Source organism: Dasypus novemcinctus, chromosome 12 (genome assembly GCF_030445035.2).
Source record: "Dasypus novemcinctus isolate mDasNov1 chromosome 12, mDasNov1.1.hap2, whole genome shotgun sequence".
Taxonomy (NCBI): Eukaryota; Metazoa; Chordata; class Mammalia; order Cingulata; family Dasypodidae; genus Dasypus; species Dasypus novemcinctus.
In genome coordinates, this window is record NC_080684.1 from 14294218 (window position 1) to 14307456 (window position 13239).

The 13239-nt window shown below is 34.5% G+C and overlaps 1 protein-coding gene and 1 non-coding gene across 3 annotated transcripts in view; both read left to right on the forward strand.

Moving 5' to 3' along the window:
- Positions 1 to 13239, forward strand: part of ARID2 (AT-rich interaction domain 2) — a 230771-nt gene that overhangs the window by 16477 nt on the left and 201055 nt on the right. The window lies entirely within an intron of this gene.
- LOC111767057 (small nucleolar RNA SNORD59) lies at positions 6083 to 6153 on the forward strand. Its single transcript, XR_002798959.1, has one exon. It is a non-coding gene; the product is annotated as a small nucleolar RNA SNORD59 (small nucleolar RNA).

Sequence of the window (13239 nt, forward strand, 5' to 3'; positions counted from 1 at the left end):
TTTCATGTTGCTATTGCAATTATGATCTTTTCTTCCATTGTATCTTATGATTACTTATTGTTTGCTTATATGAAATCTAATATTTTATACTGTAATCTCTTTAAAAATCATTTTACTGTTTATATTCGTTTTAGTGTTGATTTGAGGGGGGGGGGAGGTGAAGGGGATTTCCAGGTGTAATAGCATGTCATCTGCAAATAGGGATGGTTTTGCCCCTTCTTTTCAATTTTTATGTTTTTGTTTATTTTCTTTAGTCTAATTACATTAACCATTACCTCCATATTATTAAGTAGTAGGGAAGAAGGGGACATCCTTTCTGTATCTTGCTTCTGACCTTAGTTTGATCCCTTTAGGTAAGATACTGCCTATTAATGTGTTCTTGATTCAATGTCTTAACTCCCTATATGTTCTACTAATTTTAGTTGCAATAATTCTGTGATATATAAAGGTATTCCTATGTCTTTATTGAATGAGCAAAATTGCTATTGTCCTGTCTATTAGCACCTTTTCTTTGCTGGCCTTTGCATCACTTGTTATTTAACAGAACAAGGCAATAATTTAAATCATAGCTTGATTTTAATGTTGAGACTAATACAAACCATGACTTAAATCAAGTTGAAAAGTAATGGTTTTTAGTTTAAAAGACTTCTTTATAGGTTGTCTACCCTGTGAGAAGGAAAGCAAATTCACACTTTAGAAATCAGAAATCTTATATACTTGTTTGGGTGATTTCATTCAAATCTACCACTACTAAATTAAATGTGTTATTTTTATATTTGTCATTGTAAAATTTGCACTCAGGATTAAACGTAATTTGGATATTAAAAGATCTGTTAGTTTTGAGAGTTGCCTTGGAACATTCATCCTTCTTTCTCCCACTTTATAAACTATGGGGGTGAGCCTAAGTGTGTGTGTATGCACACATACCTATACATACCGCAAGTACTCTTTCAAGCCATAAGTAAATTGCTTGGTAATTTATCATTCAATTTTTGAGTATTCCAAATCTTGTATTTGAATTTGAATTTGTGCCTGAATTTACAAAGTCTTACAAATTTAAGGGGCTAAATTGATGTAGTTATTGTATTCAAATTTATTGTTTTATAGAGATGTAGTAGTAGAGCTTATAGAGCCTGAATATTTAGATTCCTAAAGATATGAACAAGAAGTACGTACTAAGCTGTAACTGAATATTGGCTTCTGAATGTGTTAGTCCATAGCATCATCAATATCAGAATTAGAAGGTAGAAGGGGTTTCAAGAATCTGGTCCAGCCTCCTGATTTCTCATAGGCTAGGTATAATTTTACTGAAAAGCCAACTAAGGTGAGCATAAGAATAACTTGCGTATAATCACTGGTACTTAATGATGGGAGGGAAAAGGAAAAGCAATTCAGAGTTTACTTTATTATACTAGCCAATTCATTCTGTTTTCAAAGGCATATATTTAGAAGATTATCAGAGATTTCTTAGCTACTATAAAACTTGACCTTTACTTTTACATTAAGATGCTTCTACTGACTTATACAATCCGTGAGGTGTTAAATTGTTGGACTGTAGAAGTAATAAATTTGCTTTTGATTCATCATTTGCACCCAACAGTCTTGTCTCTTTCTCTTTTCTTTCCAAACGATTGCATTTATAAGATTAGAGAGCGCAGCAAACATATAACAATCACTGGTAAAAAAAAAAAAAAAATTCATTTTTTATTACAGCTAATCCTTATTTATCTACTTAATATTTTGCTTGGAGAAATTTAAACTTACATATTTGATAAAGCTGGACATTAATTAGGGTTTTTTTTGTTTGTTTGTTTGGTTTTTTTTGGTATTTTTTTCGTTTGTTTGTTAGTAACTCAGAGATACTAATTTAAAGTTTTCAGCCTGGTACATTATTTTTTAGATGGAGACCTCTACTGGAAATACGAAGCAATAGAAGGATTCTTTTATACATTATAAAATACTTAGATAAGGGGACAGTAGGGAGAGAATTGAAAGAAAAGTGACTGCAAAGTAGCTTTGTGAAAGAACCTTTCTTATGATAATTTAAATAACTGTACTTTTGGCTTATTAAATAATGTTAACTGTTTAAAAAAGCAGAATACCAAGTTTAATTTTTGCTTTTTAGCTAAGGTTTTTTAAAAATTTACTGTGTGCTGAGTTCTGTACTCATTTCTTTCTCACACCTCCTTATCACATAGGGTACTCTTATTTTTCCCCTGGAAAAGATTGAGAAAACAGGATTAAATGGGTTTGAGAACCTTGCCCAGGTCATAACAGCTAGTAAGTTTAGGAACTAGAATTTTAATCTGGGTCATGTGGCTCTAGAAAAGACATGGTATATGTACTGTCTTCCCCCAAGTGCACATGATTGCAACTTTATAAAATAGCTTATGAAGACACAGTCTTAAAGGGAATACACAAAATATGAAAACGGTTGGGTTGTGAGAGTATTACTTTTATTTTACTGTAAAAATCCCTTAGTATATATGCTTATAGTAAAATTTTTGTGCTGCAGTACAGTTAAGAGTATAGTTTACTTCCACAAATGTTCATCTTAAGGGATTTTCACAAAAATTCAACAAGATACATATCCTATTTTATAGAATATCCTATTTTATACATGAGAAAATCATTAAGTACCATTGCTAATAAGCAGTGGTGTCCAGATTAAAGTTTAGTTTTGTGAACTATAATTCAACACTCTTATTGTCTTTATTGAAAAATAAAGTCTTGGGGTTATTAAGGATTTTTTTTTCTTTTAAATGTTTATGTACTTCATGAAGGCCCCTACTTCAACATCTAATACATCGTAGTTGAACTAAGTCAGAATATCTTCTGCCACTGGGGAGTTTCTTAGGTGGGTTTCTCAGCAAATGGGAACTCTAATTTGGTAAATGCTACAAGAATTGAAAACTTCTAAAAATTGTCTTAGAATTAATAGTATAGCATTCCATTTATCTGACTCTTTCTTTCTCTCTCTCTTTCTCTCTTTCTCTTTCTTTCTTTCTTTCTTTCTTTCTTTCTTTCTTTCTTTCTTTCTTTCTTTCTTTCTTTCTTTCTTTCTTTCTTTCTCTCTTTTCTTTCTCTCTCTTTCTCTCTCTTTCTTTCTCTCTCCCTCTTTCCCTCTCCCCCTTTCCTTTCTTTCCTTTCTTTTCTTTCTTTTTTGGGAGTACCAGACCAGGGATTGAACCTTAGACCATGTATGAGGGAAGCCGTAGTGCTCAACCACTTGAGCTACATCAGCTTCCCGACAGAACCTTTTCTGGTATGATTTTATGAAAGAGGCACCAGAGTTAGATAAATAATTGTAACAAATGTAGCATTTTGTGCAATTTTATATTGCACCTGAGTTTTGTTTATTTTTAGGTAAAACAAACACTTCTATCTCCCTGTCTGTCTTTACAAGCTACAACAGGAGAATTGAATCTTGTGTAGGATAAGATTTGACACAAAATGATATTGATTTTATTTTAAATTGGCACATTAGAATTCAAGGATTTTGCAAAGTACTATTCCTGAAAAACTGGTACTAGAAATGATGTAATGTGGTGGAGGCATTTGGGGAATGAGATATGTTTGTTATCATAATAATATTAACATTTATTGAACATTTACTGTTTGCCAAAGACTGTGCTCTATGGGCATTATTCTAGTCCTGAAAGCCATCCTGTGAGATTGATACCATCATCACCATTTTATAAATGAGGAAACGCAACCACAGAGTGGTGGGACTGGAATTTTATCCAGGTCTTCTGCCTCAAGACCAAGCTTAAACCACTATTTGGAATCTTGCCCTTCATTCATTCATTCATTCATTCATTGAATAATGATCAATCGTTTATCATGTGTCAGACACTGTTCTAGGAACTGGTTATACATGAGTGATGAAAACAGAACAATTTCTCTCCTTTGGAACTAGGCAAAGGAGATAGAAAACAAGTAAAACAGTGTATAAGATAATACTGAAAAGAGAAAAATCAATCAGATAAAGAGAGAGAGTTTTGGGATGGGGGACAGTGTTAGATCTGTAGGTAAGAATACAGGAAAAATCTTTCTGAAAGAATGACATCTGAATGAAGACCTGAAAAAGATGATGTAGCAAACCAGGTGACTCTCTGGAATGAGAGTGAACAACAAGGGAGCATGTCTGGTGTATTCTGGGAATAGTAAAGGGGCCAGTGTGGTTAGAATTGGTGGCAAGGAGAGAAGTATTAGATCAGAGAGATAAGAGAGAACTAATATCTTGTAGGGCCTTTGGAAGGGCTTTACTTTTTACTGAAGCCATTGAAAGACTGATCAGCAGTGTCATTATTTGTATCTTTGGTTGCTTTGTTGTATATAGATAAAGGAGGTCAAGGGCAGAAGCAAGGAGAAGGCTTATAAGATGATCATGGTGATTTGCAACTCCTGAGGTGATGAAAAGTCATCATAATTTGGATGGATTTATAAAGTTTCATATTTTAAAAAAGTTTAAATGTTCATCAGCATACAACTACTCAGATACTTCCTGAGAACTCATCAAGTGCCAAGTTCCACACTTTTTCTATTTTAAACTTTACTTTTCTTGATTATTGTCTTAGTTTGCCACAAGGCTACTGATGCACAGTACCAGAAATGTGTTGGCTTTTATAATTGTGGTTTTATTTAGGGTAAAAGCTTACAGTTCTGAGGCTGCAAAATGTCCAAATCAAAGCACCATCAGAGATGCTTTCTCACCAACGTCAGCAACTGGTGATCATAGCGTCCTGCTACTTGGCAAAGATGGCCGCTGATCTCTGCTGGGGTCCTTGTCTTCCCTTCCAGAATCTGCCGTCTGTAGACTCAGCTGTGGACAACCAGACATAGTGCTTGTCTCTTCTGACCTCCCCTCCCAGTCTTGGCTCTCACCTTTCTTCCTGAATTCAGCTGTGGGCTATCAGGCATAGAGCTTATATCTTCAACCTTGAGCTGCTCCTTGGGCTCAACCACTTGGGGACTTCCTGCTTAAGCTTTGGCTGCCAGCAGTTCTCAACTCCTCTCTCACATGGCAAGATCAAAAATAGCAGCTTCCTTTCTCTCTGTGTCCCTCTGTTTCCCTTTATATAAACCTCCAGTAAGAGGGTAGAGACCCAGCCTAAGTCACACCTCACTGTCTTAGTCCAACCAAAAGGGATCCGCACCTGCCGAAATGAATTTGTTCAAGAACATAATTGTTTTCTTTTTGGGATTTAGGAAAGAATTTCAAACTGTCACAATAATCAAAGTATAGTAATAGTACATGCTTATTGTAAACAATTTAGAAAATACACAGAAGGGGAAAGTATTGAGCACTGTTAATATCTTGATGTATTTTCTCTTAGTCTTTATAATAAGGATTGTACCTTAAAACCTATCTTGCATAAGCTGGTGCCCTATCTCTCCCATGTTAGCTTCTTTAGGGCAAGAACCATACTCTTTATTTCTTGGGTGTCTCACACGGTGTCTGGTTCATGATGACTGCTCAATACTGTTTGCTTTGAATTAATTATGCCAAATGTTATATGGTGTATTAGTCAGCCAAAGGAGTATTGATTCAAAATACCAGAAATTGGTTGGTTTTCATAAAGGGTATTTATTTGGGGTAGAAGCTTACAGTACCAGGCCATAAAGCATAAGTTACTTCCCTCACCAAAGTCTATTTGGAGTAAGATGGCTACTGACATCTGCAAGGGTTCAGGCTTCCTGGGTTCCTACATTCCTGGGGCTTGCTTTTCTCTGGGTTCAAGGTTCCTTTCTTCCTGGGACTGGCTTCTCTTTCCTCTGTGAGCTTACTTCCCAGGGCTCCAGCGTAAGTCCTCAGCATCAAACTCCAACATCAAAACTCCAACATCAGAAGCCCTCAACTCTGTTTTTTGCCATGCCTTTTATCACCCTTGGAGGGTGGGGACTCAATGCCCTAATCATAATTCAGTCATGCCCAGGTACAAATCAGATTACAAACATAAGCCAATATCCATTTTTGGAGTTCATAACTATATCAAACTGCTACATATGGGTACAGTGATTTGTAATTTAGTTAAGGAAACACTCAGCAGGTATAACTGAAATAATAAGGCTGATTTTTCCTCATTGATGATTAACTTCTGACTTTCGTTCTTCTGAGTTTGCTGAAGCCAGATCCAATTCCTGAGAAGGGAAAAGATGGGGGGGTGGGTAAAGGCTGATTTTTCTTATATATATACTTTACAGAGTTGTTATGGGAGGTATATAAGTTAGTATATATAAAGTGCTTAATATGGTACCTCGCATAGTAAGTAATCTATAAATGCTAATTCTGATTATTTTCTGGCTGACCTTATTTAATTGATTTAAAATTTAACCCACAGATTATGTTTCTATAATTTGATCACCATGTTATTTACCAAACTTAGCTCTTAGTGACTTTTGGCATTTTCCACCTCAAGAAGAACAAAACTTTGTGATCCTTTTGGGTGTATCTGAAGTCATTTTCTAAAAGAACTACTAAGAAAATTATTTTTAACTAATAACAGTATCATTGAAATAAATGTATAACTTTAACAAGGTAATTACTTTGAAAAGGGTAATATCCATTTGAATAAATACTGGTTTTGTTGTTTTTGAAAAACAAAGTTTTTTTAAACTTATAGAACCATCTCATACACATGGAGTGATACAGGTAAGTACTTAAATTTCTTCAGGGGCTCTCCATTGCTAAAGAAGAAAGTCCAAATTTCTTAGTAGGGCAAACAAGACCCTTCATTACTTTTCCATTCTCATCTCCTGTCATATCTCTTGCACATTCTTTGAGGAAAAACACTTATTGGATAGTAAATAAGTGTTGGTGGAATTAGTTAATGTACTGTGAACTCCAGCCATACTGATCTATTTATAGTTCTTCAGACATGCCAACTTTTTCTTGCCTCTGCCATTGCATGTACTGTTTTCTCTGCTTGGAAATCCTTTCACTTCTTCATCTGCTGTATTCCTACCCATCTTTTGAAACTCAATATAAATGTCACCTTCTTTAGAAAGCCAATTCTTATCTTTCCAGGCAGCTTTGAGCAATCCTTCTTTATAACTTTGCTTTCTCCACTGTTTATACCTCTGTTATAGACCCTACTATTTCCCCTGTTACGCTATGAGCCTAAGAGGCAGGGACCTTGTTTTATGTATCTTTGTAGCCCAGATAGCTTAACATAATGCTTATTAGTGCATAGAAGTTACTTAAAATATATGGGATTAATGGAATTAAAGAATGAATGCTTGAAAGGCTTATTGGAAATAAGAAAAGGAGATAATTTTGTTTTGAGGGTAGAGAGGAACTTATGGCAGAGGCTTTAGATCTGGCATTGGAAGATTGCTTGGATTCAGATAGAGAAATTTTTAGATAGGAGGAAAGGGGAAAATAAAGGTATGCCCAGTGCATTTTACTAGAGTAAGTGAGTACTGTTGCATCAGAGGGTTATGTATGTGATTGGTGTTAAGGGAAGACCAGAACTGAAGCTTGTTACCAGGTAGTGGAGGATTTTGAAAACCAGGCTAAGATATTTGACTTTTATATATTGGGAGAGTATGGATGTGAGTATTTTTTGAGCAGAACAATATCATGATAAAAATGGTGCTTTGAGAACATTAACCTTACATTGGTGTGTAGGATAGATTTGAGATAGGAGAAAGTAGTGGCCAACACCTGCCTAATTTGAACAGAATATGATATTATTTTTATGAAATATTCAGATAAGTGTGAATTACTACTTCTCAAAAAAATAGACAATGGAGTCATAGTCATAAAACATTTCAAAATCTCATTGAATTTTTAGAGTTACAACCATTTTTACTGGACTATCAATTTACAGAACAGGTTAATAGAGAATTCTATTACCTGATAAACCAGCAGTTGCTGTACTTCATTTACTTGAGAGTAGGTCCACCATTATGAATTTAGTTATGTGGTAACTTTTAAAATTCTAAATGAATTTTTCTATGTATTCTCTCTCTCTGCTGGAGGAAACTTTTCACAACCTCATCTCTGAGTGCACTTCCCTTTTTTCTTCAAGTTCTGGAACTCAGCAATTCTCTTTATTAACTCACATAATTTAACAACCTTTTCCTCTCCATCCAGCTAAAACCATGTGAGATAGGGCCTGGTAGGGATGACTATATATACACAATAAAAACAGGCTGAACTGATGATATATGTACATATTCCCTACCTTTAGAGTTCTATAGAATTTGTTTTCTAACTTTAGACATGCCTGGACAAAAGTTTGTGTGACTGGTGCATGTGGTTAAGAAAAAAGGGTTGCTTTGTAAAAGGTACTTCGGAGTACAAAGAAAGGTTGCAGTGGGATATGGTTTGGATCATATCTTATTACAGTTCTTCTGAAAGGACTGTGCCGTTACTTGGAAGCTTATTTTGACATTAAACTGATTTGTTTTGGACATTTCTAAATTTTCTCCATCCATCTGTAAGTGACTTTTAAATAGTGATCACCAAGGTTAGAACTAGTAAAAAAAAATTACCTCCACTCTAACGCATCTTAAATTAATATTTGAAGAAATATGTAACTGACTATAAGTTCAGAATACAAATAGAGGGCAGGTATTCCTAAATTATGATAATAACGCATTTAGAGTCAAGTTAATTTTCCCCAATCTTCCCTACCTATATCATCCAAATCATGAATTTGCTTTTTCCTATAAAGATAGTGGAGGTTGTAACATGGACAAAATAGGGAGCTCTCTCCTTGGTATTCAGAGCAAGTTCAGGAATATTGCACTTGCTGCCCAGTAGGGAAGATTCAGCCTTGAAAACTGCAGCCTGAATTAAAGAGAAAAGCTCAGTTTGTTTTTTTATCTGCATCTGTATAGTAAGGAAAAGAAGTTTAAGCTAACGAAATATCACAATACCCTCCCCTTTCCTTGCACAATCTGTGATGATTGACTAAGATTTGTTTTTTGTTTTCCACAGAAAGATCCTTAGGATCACATTCTCAAACTGTTAATTAAGTGGACCTTGGAAAAGAGTCTTTAGTACTTTACAATTTGGAAAGAGGTTCTTTAATGCAATGCTTCTCAAAATTTAATATGCTTATAAGGTGCCTTTGACTCTACAGAATTTCCTGAGCACATTTGAGTGCTCGTTGTCCCATCCCTTCCCACTCTGGGCCTCACTAGCCCCCAGTACTCACGGAGTTACTGTGAACAGTTTAGGAAATGCTGCTGTCAGCAAACAAACTGTTGCTAAATAGGCTTGAAAAAATGCTTAACTTACTGAGATAGATAATGAATACCCATTGACCTCCCTGTACCGGGATGCATTGGAAGCATGAATTGACAACTTGGCTGAAAAGAGAGAGAAGCCAAATTTTAATGGGTGTGATTTAAGATTCAGTAGGAGAGAAAAAAATGCTAACACCTGTTACAGTACTATTAATAAGACCGAGTAGTGTGTCTTGAGAAAAGTCTTTTAAAGTTGGAAGGTTGCTATGAACCCTAATTAGTGAATTAGCAAATATTTAGTATGGAGAATTGTTAGGATTAGGCTTCAGCCCTTCTCTGCAAATGCTTCCTACTTTTGTCATGGGAACTCAATTAGAGAAAGCATTTCAGTTAGCCCTGTAAGTTGTTGAATTATCTTATTCTTGAACCAATGGAATAGCCAGCATGGTTGTTTCAATAATTATTAGTAAGGACATCCAACAAAAAATATATTTACTCTGTAATATCTTTATTCTTTTAAGTGCGCATGCAAAGATCACAAAGACGTACTTTTAGTTATCAATATCTCATGAAAAACTGTATTTCTGGTGACAAAATTATTTCTTCAAGACAATAAATATGAAGGTTTGTTTTTTCTGGAATCTAAATAAGCAGAAAGCTTACAATATCTCTCCACGTAATATACATTCCTTTCTTGAGAAAAGTGTAAAAGGTCAATGTTTTAGTTTGCCAAAAGGCTGCCAGTGCAAAGTACAAGAAATGAGTTGGCTTTTATAAAGAATATTTATTGGGGGTAAAAGCTTACAGTTCCAAGGCCATGAAAGAAGTCCCAACTCAAGAGGTGCTTTCTTACCAAAGTCAGCTGCCTCGTGGTGAAGCAGGGTGGTTGCTGGTCTCTGCAGCGTCTCAACCTTCTCCTCCAGAATCCACCATCTTCTTCAAGAATCCACTGTCTTCTCCCAGAGCTCCACCAGGCAACTAGTCATAGGATTTATCTCTTACAGGGTCTCTTCTCTCAGTTCGGCTTCTCTCCTTTCTTTCCAAGTTCAGCTGCAAGCTGTCAGGCATATGGCTCATTTCTTTGCACCTCTCCTTTCTCTCAGGTGGCATTCTCTCAAATATGACAGAGCTCCCTTTAAGTCCTTTGTGTCTCCATTTTTAACAGACCCAGCAAGAGGGCAGAGACTCAACCTGAGTCATGCCTCGCTGATGTAGTCCACTTTGAAAGAGTGATGTACCCACAGGAATGAAGCTAGCTCACTAACATAATCTTTTTCTTTTGGGAATTCATAAAATTTTAAACTGCTATAGTAAAGAATTGGACATGTATTAGGAAATTACTAATATAGAAAACAAACATTGAGGACATTTCATTAAATCAGGATAGACATAGTCCAACCTCAGACTTTCTAAAACTCTATTTCAATTGGTGTTCTGAACTATATTGGAATACTGCTTTCATTGCTTACAGAAATTAAAATGGCAGTGCCGTAAACGTGCCATAAGTTTGTTATTTCTCTCACGTAATAGTTCAAATATAAATAGTCCAGGACTTAAAATGTAGCTCTGTGGAGTCAGGAACCCAGGCGTCTTCAGCCTTGTTCTTTCCTGTTCTCTATACATGTCTTCCATTTCATAATCAAAGATGCCTGCTCCAGTACTTGTCACCACATCCTCATTCCAGTCAGCAGGACAGAGTAAAAGAGAAGGGGAGCTCTCTCTCTGTTCAGGACACAAATTGAGAGTTGTGCATGCCTTTTTCACTCATATCCCATTGGTCAGAACCTTGTCACTCAAAGAAAGCTGGGAAAAGTAGTCTTGAGTATTTACAAAACATTCATAAAAATTAATCATATAATAAACCATAAAGACACTTCAATGCATTCCTCAAAAAAATCACATACAGATTATATCCTGCAAGAGAACATCATACACACACACACATACTATCCGTGCACCATTATATAGAATATATATATATAGAGAGAGAGAGAGTATATGTAGACAGTTAACAATTTCTTATTCATTATTCTGAGTTACTTTTCCAAATTCTGAAAAACCCTTTGAATTATCAGAAAAAGAAGAGACTGCTTGATATAAATTCATTTGTTGAGTATATTGTATTCTAATTCTCTATAAATGAATAACCTATGGTTTAGGAATTTACAGTGTATTTGTTTAAACACAATATTCAGTTCCCTGGGATATCTTGAGTGTTTATTGAGTTTCTTAGTTATTGATACATGTATGCATGTCTGGAGATAAAATGAAAGCAAATAGATTTCATATGCAGATACATGGCTTATAGACTGTTATCAAAAATAAATGTAATGTGCAAAGTTAAATTATGCAGACTTTTTAATGGTTTATTAAAACACATACTTTTGATTATAATTGTTTTCTACAGAAGGAAAAATCATGACTTAATGATGCAATATCCACATAACTTACAGTGCAAACTAGGAGATTTTTAAGTCTTGTTTCATAATTAAATTACTTCAGTTTTGAAACTATGAAAATAATTGGTGTATACACATCATTTAAATGGAGGAAAAAGTATTCAGATACATTAATTTTTATAGACTCCGTACTATTTTTGTAGGTAAATACATGTAATAATTTTTATACTTGAGTTTCAACTAAAACAAATCTAGAAAACAAGGTTAACTGTATTTTAAAATAATACTTAGTTTTATAGTTTAATAAATAGTTTTTCCTGTATGTTAAATTTTATTTCAAAACTTTAAATTTCTCTTTAAGCCTTAGCTGGATTTCAGATATTTTGACACGTGTTTTCTTTCTCTTTCAGCTCCAAGTATTACATAATTTTCCTTATGATTTCCTCTTTAATCAAAGATTAAAGGATTTTTTAAAGTTCTTTTTTGGTTGTTGATTTTAACGCCTTGTTCATTATGAACACAGTCTATAATTTATTGGCAGTTTCTTTGGGGAGGGGGCTATATTGACGTGTTTAGTGGCCTACTACATGATCGACTTTTAGGAATGTTCTGTATAAACTTAAAAAATGTAATCTATGTTTTCTGTAATGTCATATATATATATATCATATTTCATTAGACTTTTAAAGTAGACTTTCAAATCATTCAAATCATTTGCTTTTTTAAATTGCTTCATTATTTTCTACAAGGTGTGTTAAAAACTTCCAAATACAATTGTTGATCTATCACTTTTGCACCAAAAATTTCAATTGTTGCTTTATGTATATTGAATCTGCACATTCATTTTATCTTATTACTAGTGTATAATATTCCTTTTTGTCTCTTATTAACTACCCCACCCTTTGAATTTCTATTCTTGTAATATAGTGGCTTTCTTTTGGTTCATATTTTCAACTTTTGCTGAATTTGATTTTTTATTTAATCTAAGATTATATCTTCTTCAGAATCCTTTATTTTCTACATTTTTTGTCACTTTATTTTCCACTTTTGCTGAATCTTGGTTTTATTTTTAATCTGAGATTATATCTTCTGAGTTTGACCCATTTATATTAAATTTTATATTATATATTGTATGTATATATTCAGCCATCTTATATCCTTTCATTCTCAAAAGTTTAAGCTCTTGGGGGGATGTGGCTCAAGTGGTTGAACTCCTGCCTCCCACATGGAAGGTCCCAGTTTCAGTTCCCAGTGCCTCCTCAAACAAACAAACAACAAGCAAAACAACCAAAACATAAAAAACAAAACCAACTCAGGGAAGCCGTTGTGGCTCGGTGGTTGAGTGCCAGCTTCCCACGTATGAGGTCCTGTGTTCAATCCCCGGCCCCTGGTACTTCAAAAAAAAAAAAAAACCCTTTAAACTCTTAAGTGCTCCATCTCAGCCCACCCTTAGCATGCTCTCTCTCTGTCACTCCTTTGCTGGAATGTTTTAATTATTTTTTCTTATGACTACACTTTTTTTCCTTAAGATAATCTTCTAAAATTTTCCCTTATCTATTTTTTTTCTGGATTCCATTTTCTGGTAGATTGAATTCTTCAAAAATTTCTTTGAACGACTGTCGTTTTGTGGTACATTTTG